General features: G+C 36.2%; 1 pseudogene; it reads right to left on the bottom strand.

Moving 5' to 3' along the window:
* Positions 1-1,174: 1,174 nt before the first annotated feature.
* LOC140512201 (transcription factor BTF3 homolog 4 pseudogene) overlaps positions 1,175-16,895 on the bottom strand; it is an 87,847-nt pseudogene continuing 72,126 nt past the window's right edge.

Here is a 16,895-nt window from a genome sequence, read left to right as displayed (position 1 = left end):
AAACCTGAGCAAACCACCAGTTTATCCTGAGCTCCAGGGTGGTGGATACCCCCACATGCCTTCTCATAACTTTGGAAACCAACAGACACCAGTGTTGTGAACCATCCTGTCCTCTGGCATACCGATGTCCACCAGGGTTTGAGCCTACCTGTGTTCTAACATAACCTCTGGGGAGGAGGTGACCTCCAGTGGCCAGACCCCTGCACACCCACACCTCACTCTGTATAGCTAAAGTCTATACAGCTTCCAGCTGCCAGCACCTGAGGACCACCAACACACAAAGCCAATAACCAGGCCCTAGCACAAGATGTGGACTTCAGAAAAACCTGGAAAGACTCAGATGAATTAATAATGAGTGAAACGAACAGAAGCAGGAAATTATTGTAGAGAGTTACAACCACAATGTACAATGACTAACTTTGATTGATTCACCCTTATCAGCAATGCAAGAATCTAAAATATCTCCAAAAGATCCGTGATGGAAAACGTTATCCATATCCAGAGAAAGAACTGGGTTCTGAATGAAGATCAAAGCATACTCTTTGGTCTCTTTCTCTATTGTTTTTGTTTTGTTTTTCTTTGCTTTCCTTTCTTGTGGTTTCTCCCATTCATTCTAATTCCTCTTTATAACATGAATAATATGGAAATATTTTTAATAAGCATGTATATGTAGAGTCTTAATCAGATTGCATGCCATCTTGGGGCAGGTGGAAGAGAGGGAGGGGGAGAAAATGTAAAAGTCAAAAGCTTATGCAAGTGTATGTTGAAAGTTAATGAAATTATTTTTTTAGACAAATATTTCTTTTCTACTAGGGACAGGGTGAAGGATCAATACAACTCTTATCCGATTTGCTCTCCACTGTACACACACACACACACACACACACACACACACACACACAAGTCTGGACACCCACACACAACACATTGGCAAATCTACAAAAACCTTCAAAGCTGCCTCAATTTTTCATTTTTTGACCAAAAGTCTGGATCCTGGGAGAAGGACAAAATGCAAATAAATTAATGGAAAAATGCTTGAACAAACAGGAAATTGAACAAATTGAACAAACGATTACTATACAAAATATTTATACTACTGAACTATTAAAAGGTGACATTTTGTGCCACTGTACAACTCTGGAACCTCCTGTTTCTTTCTCCAACCTAGTTCATGCTAGCTGCCAAGAATCATCACAATCTTATTTGCTTCATTCTTTGATGCTTTGTCAAAATTTTCTTCACTATCTGGTACACCGTCATCCTCTTCTTTAATGTCTACAGGCTTGGATGCTTTGTTATCCAACATTTGCATTGGGAACTTTTCCTCTCTCTTCCTAAAACTGGTTAGTGGTCAGTTCCAAGCTGGCTTGATATTTCAGGAAGCATTTCTGTGATTGACGTGGCTTCTGCATGGCCAGTGATTGTAAAGGTGTTGGCAGAGAGAGAAGCCTGGACTTTGGGGTTGATGAAATGAATAACTGTCTCATTACCTTTAATCATGTCTTCAATGGTTCTTCAACACTAGTAGAAATATTCACAGCCAAGTTTTTGAGAAAACCCTGAACTTCTTTTTGTGTGCTGTGGCTGTTCTATACATCACGTTCTTCTTTCTGCATGCTTTGCCCTTGCCTCCTGTCCAGATCTGAGCCTGAAGTTTTAGCTACAGCCAAGGGTGAAATGTGGTGGTGGTGGTTCTTCCAAAAGCAACAGGAAACAGCAACAAAATGATGTTCATAGTGGAGGCAGAGAAAGGAGGCTACATAAATTATTTTTTTTAGTGAACTGAAAGTAACCTTACAATCTAATACAACCTGCTCATTTTATTAAAATAATTATTTCCCCTTTTGAAAATGAAATTTTGCACAAACTTGGTCATGACAAGGAGGAAAGAAAGAGACTTGCTTTACAGAACAGTCTAAGGACAATTACCCAATACTTCTCCATCTATAAATAAGTGTAATATTTGCTTTCTCTTATTACTTATGTAATGAGTAATACGTGATCTGAGAAATACGTGGTCTGAATATATGTTTAAAATGAACGAAAATCTTGACCAAGATGGTTAAGAGAAAGCAGAAGTGATAACTTTCAAGTAGGTTAGCAAACGGTCTCTGTATTGACTGAGATTAGTCTAACATTTCTGTATAGTATTAAGCATATCAAAGCTGTTACTTATCAGTCATACCTTAGAAAACTGAAATGTGATAATAAATATCATGACTAGGATGTTGAAATATTGGTCTAATAAGCTTTTGAATATAAGAGTAGTCAGCAGCTATCTTACTTGGCAAAAATCCATTTTGCTATAATAATCATTTTCTAATTGGTGATTTGGTCGTCAGGTATTTCTTTTACTGAATCATGTTTCAAATGGACATGTATGGAAATTAAGAGATCTATTCCATTGTTTTATATACATTTCTGGTGCTCTTGTCGATAGTCATGGCATTGCAAAAAAGCCATCAGATCAGAAGGTATATGACTTGCATCAGTATTCAATCCCGGACATTCATTCTCTGTGTGACCTTAGGCAAATGACTCATTTCAGGATTATGGGAAGGTATTATGGTAGAGTGGGAAGAACTCTGGGTGTCGCATTAGAACAAGTGAGTTCAGATTGCATGTCTACTTGTGTGACATTAAGCAAGTCACTTTATGTTTTTGAGCTTCATCTTCCTTAGCTATCGACCTGTGAGTGGATGGAGCTGTCTGAATAGGAACAGAGACGGTTGGATAGCTCAGCTTGTCCTGTCCCTCCCCTTCTTCCTTTTCCTCTCCTCTCCAAAACAAGGTAAATCTTGATGTCCAGAAGTTGTCCATTTAACTTGGGGTTTACTGACTAGATTTCTTTTTTTTCCTTCCTCCCTTCCTTCCTTCTTTCCTCCCTTCCTTTCTCTCTCTCTCTCTCTCTCTCTCTCTCTCTCTCTCTCTCTCTCTCTCTCTCTCTCTCTCTCTTTCTTTTTCTCTTGTCATTCAAAAAACCTTAAACCCAGTTCACTCTGAAGCTCATAGTTTGGCCCACACCAGGTTTTGCTGAAGCTCCACTTATATATCTTGGGCCCTCCTGGCTTTGAGTGAATGTCAATAGTAACTGTTTCTCCCTGTAACAGCAACCCTGAGGATCTTCACCTCCCAGATTGATTTTTTTCTTTCTTTTCTAATTAAAGGAGCCACCTCTTGAATCATTTCTTAAAGAGACCTAGTAACTGAATGGGCATTCCTCAGTCAAAGTAAGAACCTGGAAAGGCCTTAGCCAAAAAGGGCCACCATGTCTCATTACATCCTAGGTCATCTCTAGTTGTTCTGATGAATATTTGACCACTGGACGCAGATGGTTCTTTAGCAGAAAGTGAGACTGGTGAACTTGCACAGCCCTCCCTCACTCAAATCAAAGTCAACTACAAGTCATGTCATCATTTCCATTTTGTCATAGTCCTCTTCAAAAACGAAGGATAAACTCAATATCTCTGGTGTCAAAATTAAGGTTTGGCTTTCCATAATATGACATATGATATAATAAAGGAGTACTTTTAGCCAAAGAAGAAAATACTGATAAATTATCAATTTGACAGTAAAGATCATTGTACTACTTGAGGATCAGTTAGAATATGTTTGATTTAAGGCTTATTATCAAGAGAGATTTAAATGAAACATGAAATATGGGACAAATGAGAAAGAAATATATCATTTGAAATATAAGTATGGAAGACAACATTGAGAAAGGATTAAAAATGTAAATAAATTTACCAAATAACAATATTTCTCTAAATGTTGAAAATGTAAAATTTGAAGAAAATAACTTCTTAAAATATAAAATAAAAGTTCAAAATGAATTTCACTGCTTCCACAGTTATTTTGTTTCCTTTCACTGTAAAGTTTCAAATAGAAACTGCCTCATTTGTTGGGGCATTCTTATTTTGGTGCCTTTTAGATTAAATGGCTTCTACTACCTTAGAAATAATAATTGTGATCTTAAATATTTATATACCAATATCAATAACATGGATTTGAATTTTTGTTTTGCCAAATAAAAGTGTGACTTTATTATATGCTGTTACGAGTTAGTTAAATATTTTCAAGAGTATGGCCAATAGCTTTTTTTTCCCATCAGACATAATAATCCTTAGTTTGGAAGAAATTATTTCCTAATGTTTATAAATCACAGATATCATATTCTTCTACAAGTGACTTATAGAATGACTTACACTGAGGTACAATATATTCTAATAGAGTGCATACTTAGAAATCAGTAAGACATGTTTCCAAATCCCATCTCTGATGTTTCTAGAATCTTGGGCAAGCATTTAATCTTAGTTCCTCTAGGCAGGGTTAATCTGAATTGGCAGAGTTTCTACTCTGAGAATCCTCCAAATGAAAGAAATTGTTCATCTGACCTTCCTCCCGAAAAAATCAGTTAGGATTGTAAAATATTCTTTAACAATTTGTGCGTATTAAGTAGCTGCATCATACCTCTAAGGCATTGGAATACCTCTCTAAGGCATCTGGCTATTTTCTTTAAGTAACCAGAAGCTTCATGTTGTTTATGTAATAATCATTTACTGATTTTTCCTTTGAAAAATCACAAATACATCTCATGAATAAATATTTTAAGTGTTTCTACATGGCATATCTAACTGTAAAATTAGCATAAACAGCACTATCTCTCAGTGTTTTTTGCCCCCACTTCTCTCTACCTTTACTTACAATGGTCTGAGTTTTCTTGAAGTGATGCCATGAGGTATAGGTTAACTCGTTCCAAAACGTATAAATTTGTCCTCTAGATTATATGCTACTTGAGTGCAAAGTCTGTCTTTTGCCTTTTTTTAGTATCCCACAAGCATAAGTGCCTGAAACATATTAGACAATAAATGTTTGCTGATTTATTGATAATTGGAGTACGAGTTAAGAAAGTGACTGTTACGAATGGAACAGTTTTCCTAAAAACTGGAACGTAAAAAAAAGAGTTTCTGAGAAGCCCTCAGTTTCTATAATTTTCCTAGTAACTTCTCCCTCCACACACTGATACCTTTGACAGGCTCAGTTAAAATGGTCTCATTATTTTTCCTCAAACTTGGCATCCCATTTCCTACTTCCTGGCCCTAAGAAAAGTTATGGCTCTTGCCTGGAATGTAGTCCATCTTCACCAAGAAATAATTTCAAATCCTTAATTTTCTTCAAAGCTCAGTTTATGTGACAGCTGAAGAGAAGTTTCCGTCTTGATATCTCCAGTTTTTTTAGTATTCTCTGATCCTCAAATTATATTGTTTTTGCTTATAGGCATGTTGCACTTGAGTGAGGACAGGCACATTATGTCATTTGTGTTGGTATCCTTGGTACTTAGCATAGTATTATTCATAGGAACTTAATAAATTTTATTTGGATTAAATTAAATTTTTGTATTCCTCTCCCCTCTCACTTTTTGTTTCTTGAATCCGCAGCTCTTTTTCCATCCCAAGGAATAAATAGTTGTAATAGACAATTTGTGGAAAGTCAGTATTAAACTACTTTCAGGTTCCCTGTTCTATTTTTGTAAAGTATTTATCAAAACTGAGGTCCATGCCTTCTCAAGGAAGGGTTCTTCAATGAGAAGATAAAGTTATTTTTGAAAAGCCTTAAATTCCTGCTTCATAGAAAATTTTCCCCCTATTTAATGATAATAGCTAGGATATTTTCCTAAATCTGATGGTATATTGTTTCTACAAGTATAAAACTAATCATGCTTGGTCTTTTAAGCATTCGGTTCTAACTAAAATGCAAACCAACAAAAAAAATAAGTTTACTATCATGAAATTTCGATATTGAAAAGTATTGTACTCTTTTCTCTGGATGATTAGAAAGTAATTCATTAATATAATAAACAAAGAAAAATGAGATTTTTTCTGGAGGACAACACTATGTACTTCATATGTAAAACCGAAAGTATTTTAAAAAATATTTATTTATTTTCATTTTCAACATTGCCTTTTATACCATATGGAGTTTTGATTTTTCTCTCCCTTCTTCCCCCTTCCTCTTCCCAAAGACAGCATGCACTCTGATATAGGACACACATACACACACACACACACACACACACACACACACACATACACATATATACATTCATATGAGTGTGTTGTCTGGAAGAATTAGAGCCAAAGGAGAAAAACTGCAAGAAAGAATAAAAAAGAAAATACTATGCTTGCTTTTCGATTCAGACTCCATAGTCCTTTCTCTGCATAACACTTTTCATCATGAGTCTTTTGGAATTGTCTTAGATCATTGTATTGCAGAGAAGAGATAAATCTATCAAAGTTTATCATCACACAATGTTGCTGTTACTATGTAGAATGTTTTCCTGGTTCTGCTCTTTTTTCATCAGTTTATATAAGACTTTCCAGGTTATTTGGAAGTCTGCCTGCTCATCATTTTTAAAAAATATATCCCATTATATTCATAAGTCACAATTTGTTCAATCATTCCCTACTTGATGGGCAACCCCTATTATGGAAGTACTTTGCATTTTTACACATGTATGCCCTATATTGAATTGCTTGTTTTGTCAGTGAGAGTGGGGGAGGGAGAGAATATGGAACTCAAAGCTGTGAGAATGAATGTTAAAAATTGTTTTTGCATGCAACTGGAAATTAAAGTATACAGGCAATGGAGTATAGAAATCTATTTTGTCCGACAGGAAAAAAGAGGGGAAGGGGAATGGGAAAAGGGTGATTAATAGAAGGGAGGACAGACTGGAGGAAGGGGTGGAGGGGGCTCACGCTGTTCTGGCTTGGGGGATGGGGAGAGGTGGAGAGAAACTTTTGAATTCAAATTCTTACGGAAGTGAATGTTAAGAAATGAAAATAAATAAATTATATATCAAAAAATAAAATAACATTTTTGGTAGTATGATTGGTATGGCACTAAATAAGTAAATTAATTTAGGTTGAATTGTCATTTTTATTATACTAAATCAGTCTACTAAAGAGAAACTGATGTTTTTCTAGTTATTTAAATATCACTTTTTTGGTGTGAGAAGTGTTTTCTGATTATGTTCCTATAGTTTTTGATTTTGCCTTAGCACATACATTTCCAGTTATTTTTATATTGTCTACAATTACTTTAAAATGAAATTTCGCTGTATTTTGCTGTTGGGTTTTGTTAGTATACAAAAATGAGAATAATTTATGTGGGTTTATTTTATATATTGTGCATCTTTATTAAAGTGATTAAACATTTCAAATAGTTTTTTTTTAGTTTATTCTCTCGAATTATCTCAGTATGCCATCATATCATCTGCATAGAGTGATAACTTGGTTTCTTCTTTGCGTGTTTTAATTTCTTCAGGTGTTTTTTCCATCTCTTATTACTAAAGTTATCATTTCTAGTACCATACTGAGCAAAATTGATGGCAACGGAAATCCTTATTTCACCCCTGATCTTACTGGAAATGTTTCTGTCTTATCACCCTTACACATAATACTTGCAGATAGTTTTATGGAGATGATACTTATTTAAAGGAAGGTTCTATTTATTCCTATACTCTCTAATGTTTTAAATAGGAATTGGTATTTTATTTTCTCAATGACTTTTTCTTTGTCGATTGTTAAATAATCATATGATTTCTCTTAGTTTTGCTTTTGATATGATGCTGACAGTTTTCGTAATATTGAACCAGCCCTGAATTCCTCATATAAATCCCACCTGGTCATAGTATATTATACTCATGATAAATCGCTATAATCACTGTGCTAATATTTTATTTAAAACATTATATGTCTTTTCATAAGGCTATTGCCCATAATTGTCCTTCAGTGTTTTGACACTTCCTGATGTCAGCACCATATTTTAAAAAGAATTTGGTAGTCCTCCTTCTTCACCTATTTTTCCAAATAGTTTGTATTTTGGATATAGTTTATTCGGATTAATTATTCTTTAATAGTCTGGTATAATTCATTTGTAAATCTTTCTAATCCCGAATTTTTTTTTTCCCTGAGGAGTTCACTAATGGCTTGTTCTATTTCTTTTCTTTTCTTTTTTTCTGAAATGGGGTTATTTAGTATGTTTTTTCCTCTTCTGATAATCCTGGAAATTCATTTTTTATTTTTTGCAAATGTTAATCCATTTCACTTAGATTTTCAGATTTATACCCATACATTCGCAACAAATATCTACCAATTATTGCTTAAATTTTGTTTTTACTGATAGTGAAGGCACTTTTTACTTTTATCGTACTTGTAATTTGACTTTCTTTTCGTTTTTTTCAAAATAAAATTAATGAACGATTTGGTTATGTTTAAAAACAATAAAACCACCTCTTAGTTTTATTTATTCAATTGTTTCATAATTATCATATCGATTTCTCCTTTGATTTTAAGAATTTCTAATTTAGTGTTTTATTGGGGATTTTTAATTTGTCATGTTTCCATATTTTCAGTTGCATGCTTACTTCATTAATCCCTTTATTTTACTCATGTAAGCACTGAGAGATAAAATTTCCTTTAAGTACAGCTTTGGCTGTGTCCCATAACTTTTGATATGTTCTCTCATTATCTTCATTCTCTGAGTAATGTTACTGATTATTTCTATCATTTGTTGTTTGACCTACCATTCTTTAGAATTGGATTATTAGGTATCTAATTAATTTTTGTCTATTTTTCCAGGGCCCTTTATTGTGAGTTATTTTTATTGCATCATGATGTGAAAAAGATGCATTTAATATTTTTGCCTTTCTGCTTAATATTGTGTATATTACATGGTAATATGTGCTCTAATAGATGGTCAGTTTTTCTGTAGTTCCCATGTAGTAAGGAGAGAAAAAAAAAAAAACGTTATATTCCTTTCCATTCCCATTCAGTTTTCTCCAGTGGTTTACCACATTTGACTTAAAAAAAATCAACTCGGAGGGGCAGAGCCAAGATGGTGGAGTGAAAGCAACGACTCACCTAGGCTCCTGGACAAACTCCTCTGGATATCTCTGAAAGAAGAATCCGACCAAACTTTGGAGGTATGGAATCCAGTGGGTGACAGACTTTGAAGGATTCGGAGCCCAGGTTAGACTGGAAGGTCTACGGGAAGGATCTGTTCCACGGGAGTGAGCCCCCAGTGCACAGCGCAGCTTGGTCAGCACAGCGGGGCAGAAGGGACCTGAGAAGCCTGAGAGCAGCAGGTGGAACCAGCAGAGCAGGAGACCAGCCAAACAGAGCCAGTGAGAGACCCTGAGCACCAGATATCAGCGCAGCAGGCCTTGAAACCTTCAGCCTGAAGACTAAACTTTGGTAAGTCACCTACTTGAACTTCCGGGAGAAAGGATGGCAGAGTGATCAGTAAATGCTGACTCCCTCCCCCTGATGACCGTGAAAGAACCATAAAATATTTCCACAGAAAAATCCTGGATCAGCGGAAACAGCAGAAGGGGGCAAATAGTCTCATAACACCAGAGGCTAGGAAAATAGCAAAGGGGGATTCTTCTTACTGTGGCAGAGGCAATCCGGAAGGACAGAGGACCCAGGGCAGAGAAAATTCGCACTGAGACCCAGGCAAGTCTCAGCGCTGGGAGAGGAGCGCCAGGAGGGGTGGGAACACGCATTAGCATCTAGGCGTGCCTCAGGCCTCCAGTGGAAAAGGGAAGAAAATAGGGAAGCTGGGATCACCATCCCCTGAGCTTGCCTTTGCCTCAGTTCAGCTGAGGAGATCTCCTGTGACCAGACCACTCCTCCCACACACTTAACAAGCTAACCCCAGGGTTGATCTGGGAAACAAAAAACAAAAACCTGCTTTTAGCTTTTTCACACACCAGCTCAACACAAAGTTCTGTACCTTCTGACTGAAAGAACCAGAAGCTACAACACTCAGGCAACATCATGAATAGGAAAAAACAGACGAAAAGTGAAAAAATCATAGAATCTTTCTATGGGGATAAGGACCAAAACACAAACACCAAAGAGGTCAGAGCTGAGACTGTACTTCCATCTGAAACTTCAGAAGGGACTATGAACCTCTCGCAAGAACAACTACCTTTCCTGGAACAGCTGACGAAGGACATAGAAGAAAAACTGGCCAATGATTTTAAAATTATAAAAAAAGAATTCACTGATGAGAATATCACTTTGAAAAGGAAAATTGAACAAATGGAAAAGGAAGTTCAACAATTAACTGGAGAAAAAAAAATCCCTAAAAGGAAGAGTTAACCAAACGGAAAAGGAAACCCAAAACCTAATTGGGAAAGTTGATCAAATGGAAAAGGAAACACAAAACCTAACTGGGAAAACTGGTCAAATGGAAAAGGAAGTGAAAAAATTGAATGGAGAAAATAGCTCCTTAAAGGCAAAAATTGGCCAGATGGAAAAGGAGATGCAAAAGTTAACTGAAGAAAACAATACGATGAAGATTAGAATTGGGCAAGTAGAAACTAATGACTCAATGAGGCAGCAAGATTCAGTCAAACAAAATCTAAAGAATGAGAAGATAGAAGAAAATGTAAAATATTTAATTGGAAAACCAACTGACCTGGGAAATAGATGCAGGAGAGAAAAATTAAGAATTATTGGCCTGCCAGAAATCCATGATGAAGAAAAGAGTCTGGACAATATCTTCCAGGAAATCATCAAGGAAAACTGCCGAGAAGTACTAGACACTGAGGGCAAAATAGTCATCGAAAGAATCCACCGTTCCCCTCCCAAAAGGCATCCCAAACTCAAAACCCCAAGAAATATAGTTGCCAAATTCCAGAGCTATCAAGTGAAGGAGAAAATACTACAAGCAGCCAGAAAGAAACAATTCAAATATCAAGGACATACAGTCGGGATCACACATGACCTTGCACCTTCTACATTAAAAGATCAAAAGAATTGGAACCCAATATTCTGTAAGGCAAAGCAGTTGGGACTTCAACCAAGGATCAACTGCTCAGCAAAGTTCAGCATAACATTTCAGGCAAGGAGAAAGTCATTCAACGAAATAAGGGATTTCCAGAGCTTCCTGACCAAAACACCAGAACTCAATAGATAATTTGATCTTCAAATGCAGGTCTCCAGAGAATCATAAAAAGGTAAACAGGGGGGAGAAAACAAAAACAAAAACTTGTTACTCAATGAGGGCAAACTGTTTACCTCCTTATAAGGGAAGATGATACCTGTTCAACTTGAGAACTGTTCAGCTATTATGATAAAAGGGATATGCATAGAGGGAACGGGTATAAAGTAAATGATGTCATGTCAAAAATATGATTTAAGTATGAGAAGGGATTGTAATAGGAGGTGTGAAAAGGAGGAAGGAGAAAATAGCAAATTACATCACAGGAAGAAGTACAAAACTACAGTAGAGGGAAGGAGGGGAGGGAGATGAGCATTGTTTGAGAGGTACTGTCATCTGATTTGTTTAAAAGAGGGAACAATAATCTTAAGTAGATAATCCTAACTAGCTCTATAGGTAGTAGGAGGGGAAGGGGGAAGAAAGGGAAGGGAGGCTAAAAGGGAGGGAAGAAGCAATAAAAGTAGAGGGGAGTAAAAGGGAGGGGGGCTAAAAGAAGGAGGGGAAGGCTGGAGGAGGAGGGAGTGAAAAGTGAATACTATTGAGGAGGGAAAGGGGGACAGGAGAGCTAAAAGCACAAATGGTGGGAAAGAGGATGGAGGGAAATACATAGATTGTAATCATAACTGTCAATGTGAATGGAATGAATTCTCCCATAATACGGAGACGGATAGCAGAATGGATTAAAAGCCATAATCCAACAATATGCTGCTTACAAGAAACACATTTGAAATGGGGGGTAACACATAGGATAAAGTTTAAAGGATGGAGCAGAATATATTGTGCTTCAGCTCATGTAAGAAAGGCAGGAGTAGCAATCCTAATCTCAGACAAAGCGAAAGCAGAAATAGATCTAATCAAAAGGGATAAGGATGGAAACTATATCCTGCTAAAAGGCACCATAAACAATGAAGCAATATCATTACTAATTATGTGTGCTCCAAGTGGTATAGCATCCAGATACTTAGAGGAGACGTTGGGGGAGTTGAAGGAAGAAATTGACAGCAAAACTACAGTAGTGGGGGACCTCAACCTCCCCCTCTATGAACTCGATAACTCTAACCTCAAAATAAACAAGAAAGAGGTTAAGGAGGTAAATAAAACTCTGGATAAGGTAGATATGATAGATCGTTGGAGAAAACTGAATGGGAATAGAAAGGAATATACCTTTTTCTCAGCGGTATATGGAACATTTACAAAAGTTGACCATGTACTAGGACATAAAAATCTCACAATCCAGTGCAGAAAGGTAGAGATAATCAATGCATCCTTCTCAGATCATAAGTCATTAAAAATTACATGTAATATAAGGCCATGGAAAGGTAGACCAAAAATCAATTGGAGACTAAATAATCTAATCCTAAAGAAGGATTGAGTTAAAGAAGAAATCATAGAAACAATCAACGATTTCATTCAAGAGAATGACAATAGTGAGACAACATACCAAATCTTATGGGATACTGCAAAAGCAGTTATTAGGGGAAGTTTTATACCTTTGAATGCTTACATAAATAAAATAGAGAAAGAGGAGATCAATGACTTGGGCTTGCAGTTGAAAAAGCTAGAAAAAGACCAAACTGAAAACCCCCAAGTAAATACCAAATTAGAAATACTGAAAACCAAAGGACAGATTAATAGAATTGAAATTAAGAAAACTATTGACTTAACAAATAAAACCAATAGTTGTTTTTTATGAAAAAACTAATAAAATTGATAAACCTTTGGTCAATCTGATTTAAAAAAAGAAAGAAGAAAATCAAATTACTAATATTAAAAATGAAAGGGGTAAACTCACCTCCAATGAGGAGGAAATTAAGACAATAATTAGAAACTACTTTGCCCAACTTTATGCCCACAAATTCGATAATCTAAACGAGATGGATGAATATTTTAAAAAACACTAATTTCCTAGATTAACAGAAGAGGAAGTTGAATACTTACACAACCCCATCTCAGAAAAAGAAATTGAACAAGCCAACAATGAACTCCCTAGGATAAAATCTCCAGGGCCAGATGGATTCACAAGTGAATTCTATCAAACATTTAAAGAACAGTTAATTTCAATACTATATAGAGTATTTTTGAAAATTGGGGAAGAAGGAGTCCTCCCAAATTCTTTCTATGATGCAAATATGGTTTTGATACCCAAACCAGGAAGAGACAAAACAGAGAAAGAAAATTATAGACCAATTTCCCTAATGAATATACATGCAAATATTTTAAATAAGATTTTAGCAAAACGAATACAGCATCTTATCACGAGATTAATACATCATGATCAGGTAGGATTCATACCAGGACTACAGGGCTGGTTCAATATTAGGAAAACTATTAGCATTATCGATCACATCAACAACAAAGCTAACAAAAACCACATGATTATCTCAATAGATGCAGAAAAAGGTTTTGACAAAATACAACATCCATTCCTACTAAAAACATTGGAGAACGTAGGAATAAAGGGAACTTTCCATAAAATAATAAGAGGTATCTATCTAAAACCTTCAGCAAGCATTATATGCAATGGGGATAAGCTAGATGCATTCCCAATAAGATCAGGGGTGAAACAAGGATGTCCATTATCACCACTATTATTCAATATAGTACTAGAAATGTTAGCTGTAGCAATTAGACAAGATAAAGATATTGAAGGAATAAGAATAGCCAAAGAAGAAACTAAGTTATCACTCTTTGCAGATGATATGATGATGTACTTAGAGAATCTCAGAGATTCAAGTAAAAAATTACTTGAAATAATAAACAACTTTGGCAAAGTTGCAGGTTACAAAATAAACCCACACAAATCTTCTGCATTCCTATATATTAGCAACAAAGTCCAACAGCAAGAGATAGAAAGAGAAATCCCATTTAAAGCTAGGGTAGACAGTATAAAATACTTAGGAGTTTACCTTCCAGAACAAACCCAGGGATTATATGAACACGATTACAAGACACGTTTTGCACAAAAAAAGTCAGATTTAAGGAAGTGGAAAAGCATTAGTTGCTCATGGGTAGGCTGTGCTAATATAAAAATGACAATTCTACCTAAATTAATTTACTTATTTAGTGCCATACAAGTTAAACTATCAGACAATTATTTTCTAGAGCTGGATAAAATAATATCAAAATTTATTTGGAAAAACAAAAGGTTTTCTTTTCTGATTTTTTTTGTTCATTTTATTTTTCTATTCCCTGGCTTTTAAAATTGAGCTCTCCTGCTGGAGCACAGAGGGCACTATTCCAAGTTTGTTCTGTTGGAAGCCAGTGGCTTGATCACTGGCTTTGTGAACTGAGGTCTCAGACGCTGGCACGTGGAGGCCGTAGACATTGGGCAGCTTACCTGATTCTGAGCTGGGGTCTTAGTGGTGGTATCTTCTAGCTTGTGCTGAGGTCAGATTTTTTTCTGGTTTTATGTGGAGCTAAAATGAGGGAAATGGAGGTCTGGTGGTTGGAACATGTCTCCTTTCTTGGGGCTACACTGGAGCCCAGGAGGCCTGGCTTCTGGAGGACATTTGTCTTTTTCTGAGAATGGTGGTGCATGTAGTGGTTTTCTGAGTTGGAGTAGATTGGTTCCCCTGGCTATGCTAAGGCATCTGGTGTTGGTATTTGCCTTCTGCAGCAATCTAGGGCTCATGATCTCCCCCTAGTTTGCTGAGGTAGGGCTTGCTGCTGACTTGCTGGAATGACTCCCATCCTGGACTGCTCTCCCCTTTGTACGTGTGTGAAATGGATATTTCATGGCGATCCTCCAAGTTCTCCAGTCTATAAGTACTGCTTCTCCCTATCCTTCTGTTGTGTCAGTTGTTCCAGGATCTCTCCTGGAGCACTATTCTCTGGGTTCTTCAGAGCTCAGTAAGAGAGAGTGACAGTAATTCACTGCTTACTCCATCATTGATCTCGAAATTCTCAAGGTGAAAGTAATTTCTAATTTTTATTTTTTATTGAATTTATTTTCCTTTTTCAACGTTCACTTCCACAAAATTTTGAATTTCAAATTTTCTCTCCATCTCTCCCCTTCTGCCACCCCAAGACAGTGTGTATTCTGACTACCACTTCCTCCATTCTTCCCTTTCCTTCTATTTTCATGTAAGGCAAGATAGATTTCTATCTCTCGTTGCCTACCTATTTTATTTCCCAGTTGCAGGTAAAAACAATTTTAACATTCAATTTCAAAGCTTTGAATTCTGCATTCTCTCCCTTCTCCCTTCAAAACACATTCTCATTGAGAAGGCAAGTAATTCTGTATAGGTTACAAATGTGTAATCATGAAAAACTGTTCCATAAGAATCATTTTGTAAAATACTACTTATATTTCCCTCTATTTCGTCCTGCTGTCTACTTATTCTATTCTCTCTTTTGATTTGTCTCTCCACAGAAGTGTTTGGGTTCAATAACCATTTCCCCCAATCTTCACCCCTTCTCTTATCCCTCCTCTCATTCCCTTCCTCCCTGATTTTGAGTAGGACGCGATAGATTTTCATACCCCATTGAGAGCGCGTGGCTTTTCAAAGCCAGGGGGTTCCTTAGCAGCTTCCCAGAATCCTCATCTGGCACTCAAAACTTCTCTTAAAAACTAAGTCCCAGATAGGGTGAGTTGAATAAGAAGTGATGATATCTAAAAAAAATAAAATTAAGGGGTGATAGAGGAATATATTTTGAGGAGAAAGGGAGAAATGGAATGGGGCAAATTGTCTCTCATAAAAGAGGCAAGATAAAGCTTTTTTTCAATGCAGGGGCAAAGGGTGGAGGTGGGAGGCAAAAAGTGAAGCTTACTCTCATCACATTTGGCTTAACGAAAGAATAACATGCGCACTCGATTGGTATGGAAATATATCTTACACTACAGGATAGTAGCGAAGATGTGGACAAGTGGGGTGGGGAGATCATAGAAGGTAAGGAAAATGGGAGGAGGGAGTAATTAGAAGTAAACACTTTAGGAGAGGGATAAGGTCTAAAGAGAAAATTGAAAAAATAGGGGGTAGGATAGGATGAAGCAAAATACAGTTAGTGTTTCAGAATATGACTATTATGGGAAATATAATAATATAATATGATAAAAACGTATGTATAATGGGATATGGATAGAAATATAACTGGATGCCAAATTATGGAGGGCCTCAAATAATATTTTAAAGTCTTATTTTTTACTTAATTTGGCAAGTGAAGTAATCCAAATGTTAGCTATCAATGTATAATTAGATTTAGTTATATTGAATTCAAATTGCATAGTATAATTTTAATTATTTGCCTTCCAACTATGTAATAACTTTAAGTATGCCTGGCTTTTGAGGTTAAAGCTAGGTATAAACAAACTGTCAAAACTATGAATATCCATTTTTGTTTGTAGTAATATAATTATAACATCCCTTAAGTGGTGTTTAAGTGGTGATATCTTAAAATCCAAGAGGTTACTCTTTCTCTGAAATAGGTAATGCCAATGAGCTCCATAGTCGACTAACGCTAACTGAAAATTGGCCTGTTTATTGATGTTAAAATGTAATAAAGTTTCAAAGTTGCTTAAAAAAATCAAAACACTTGAAAATGATTACTATTTTGATAGGAAGAGAATGAGAGTGGAGCATTGCTACAACTTTTAATTTGATAACTGATTATATAGAAACTGCTCCCAAGACCTGTAGCGCCAAGTCAATACTCATAGCAGTGGTCTTGACTATGCATATGCCAGCATAGTCCTCAATAGTAAAGTATACAAGAGTCTCCATATAGAAGGCAGAAGGAAAACATTTATTTAAACACCAGAAAGTCAAATCCCACAACCAGAAAGCAAAGTCCTTCATGGTGACCAGGAAGTTAATAAACATGATCGAAGCAGAGAGCAAAGTCATTCTCAAACCTCCCCTTCCCCAGCCAGGGCCTTCTCACTATCA

The sequence above is a fragment of the Notamacropus eugenii genome, chromosome 6 (assembly GCF_028372415.1).
Source record: "Notamacropus eugenii isolate mMacEug1 chromosome 6, mMacEug1.pri_v2, whole genome shotgun sequence".
Classification (NCBI taxonomy): Eukaryota; Metazoa; Chordata; class Mammalia; order Diprotodontia; family Macropodidae; genus Notamacropus; species Notamacropus eugenii.
This window is presented reverse-complemented; position numbering and strand designations above follow the sequence as displayed.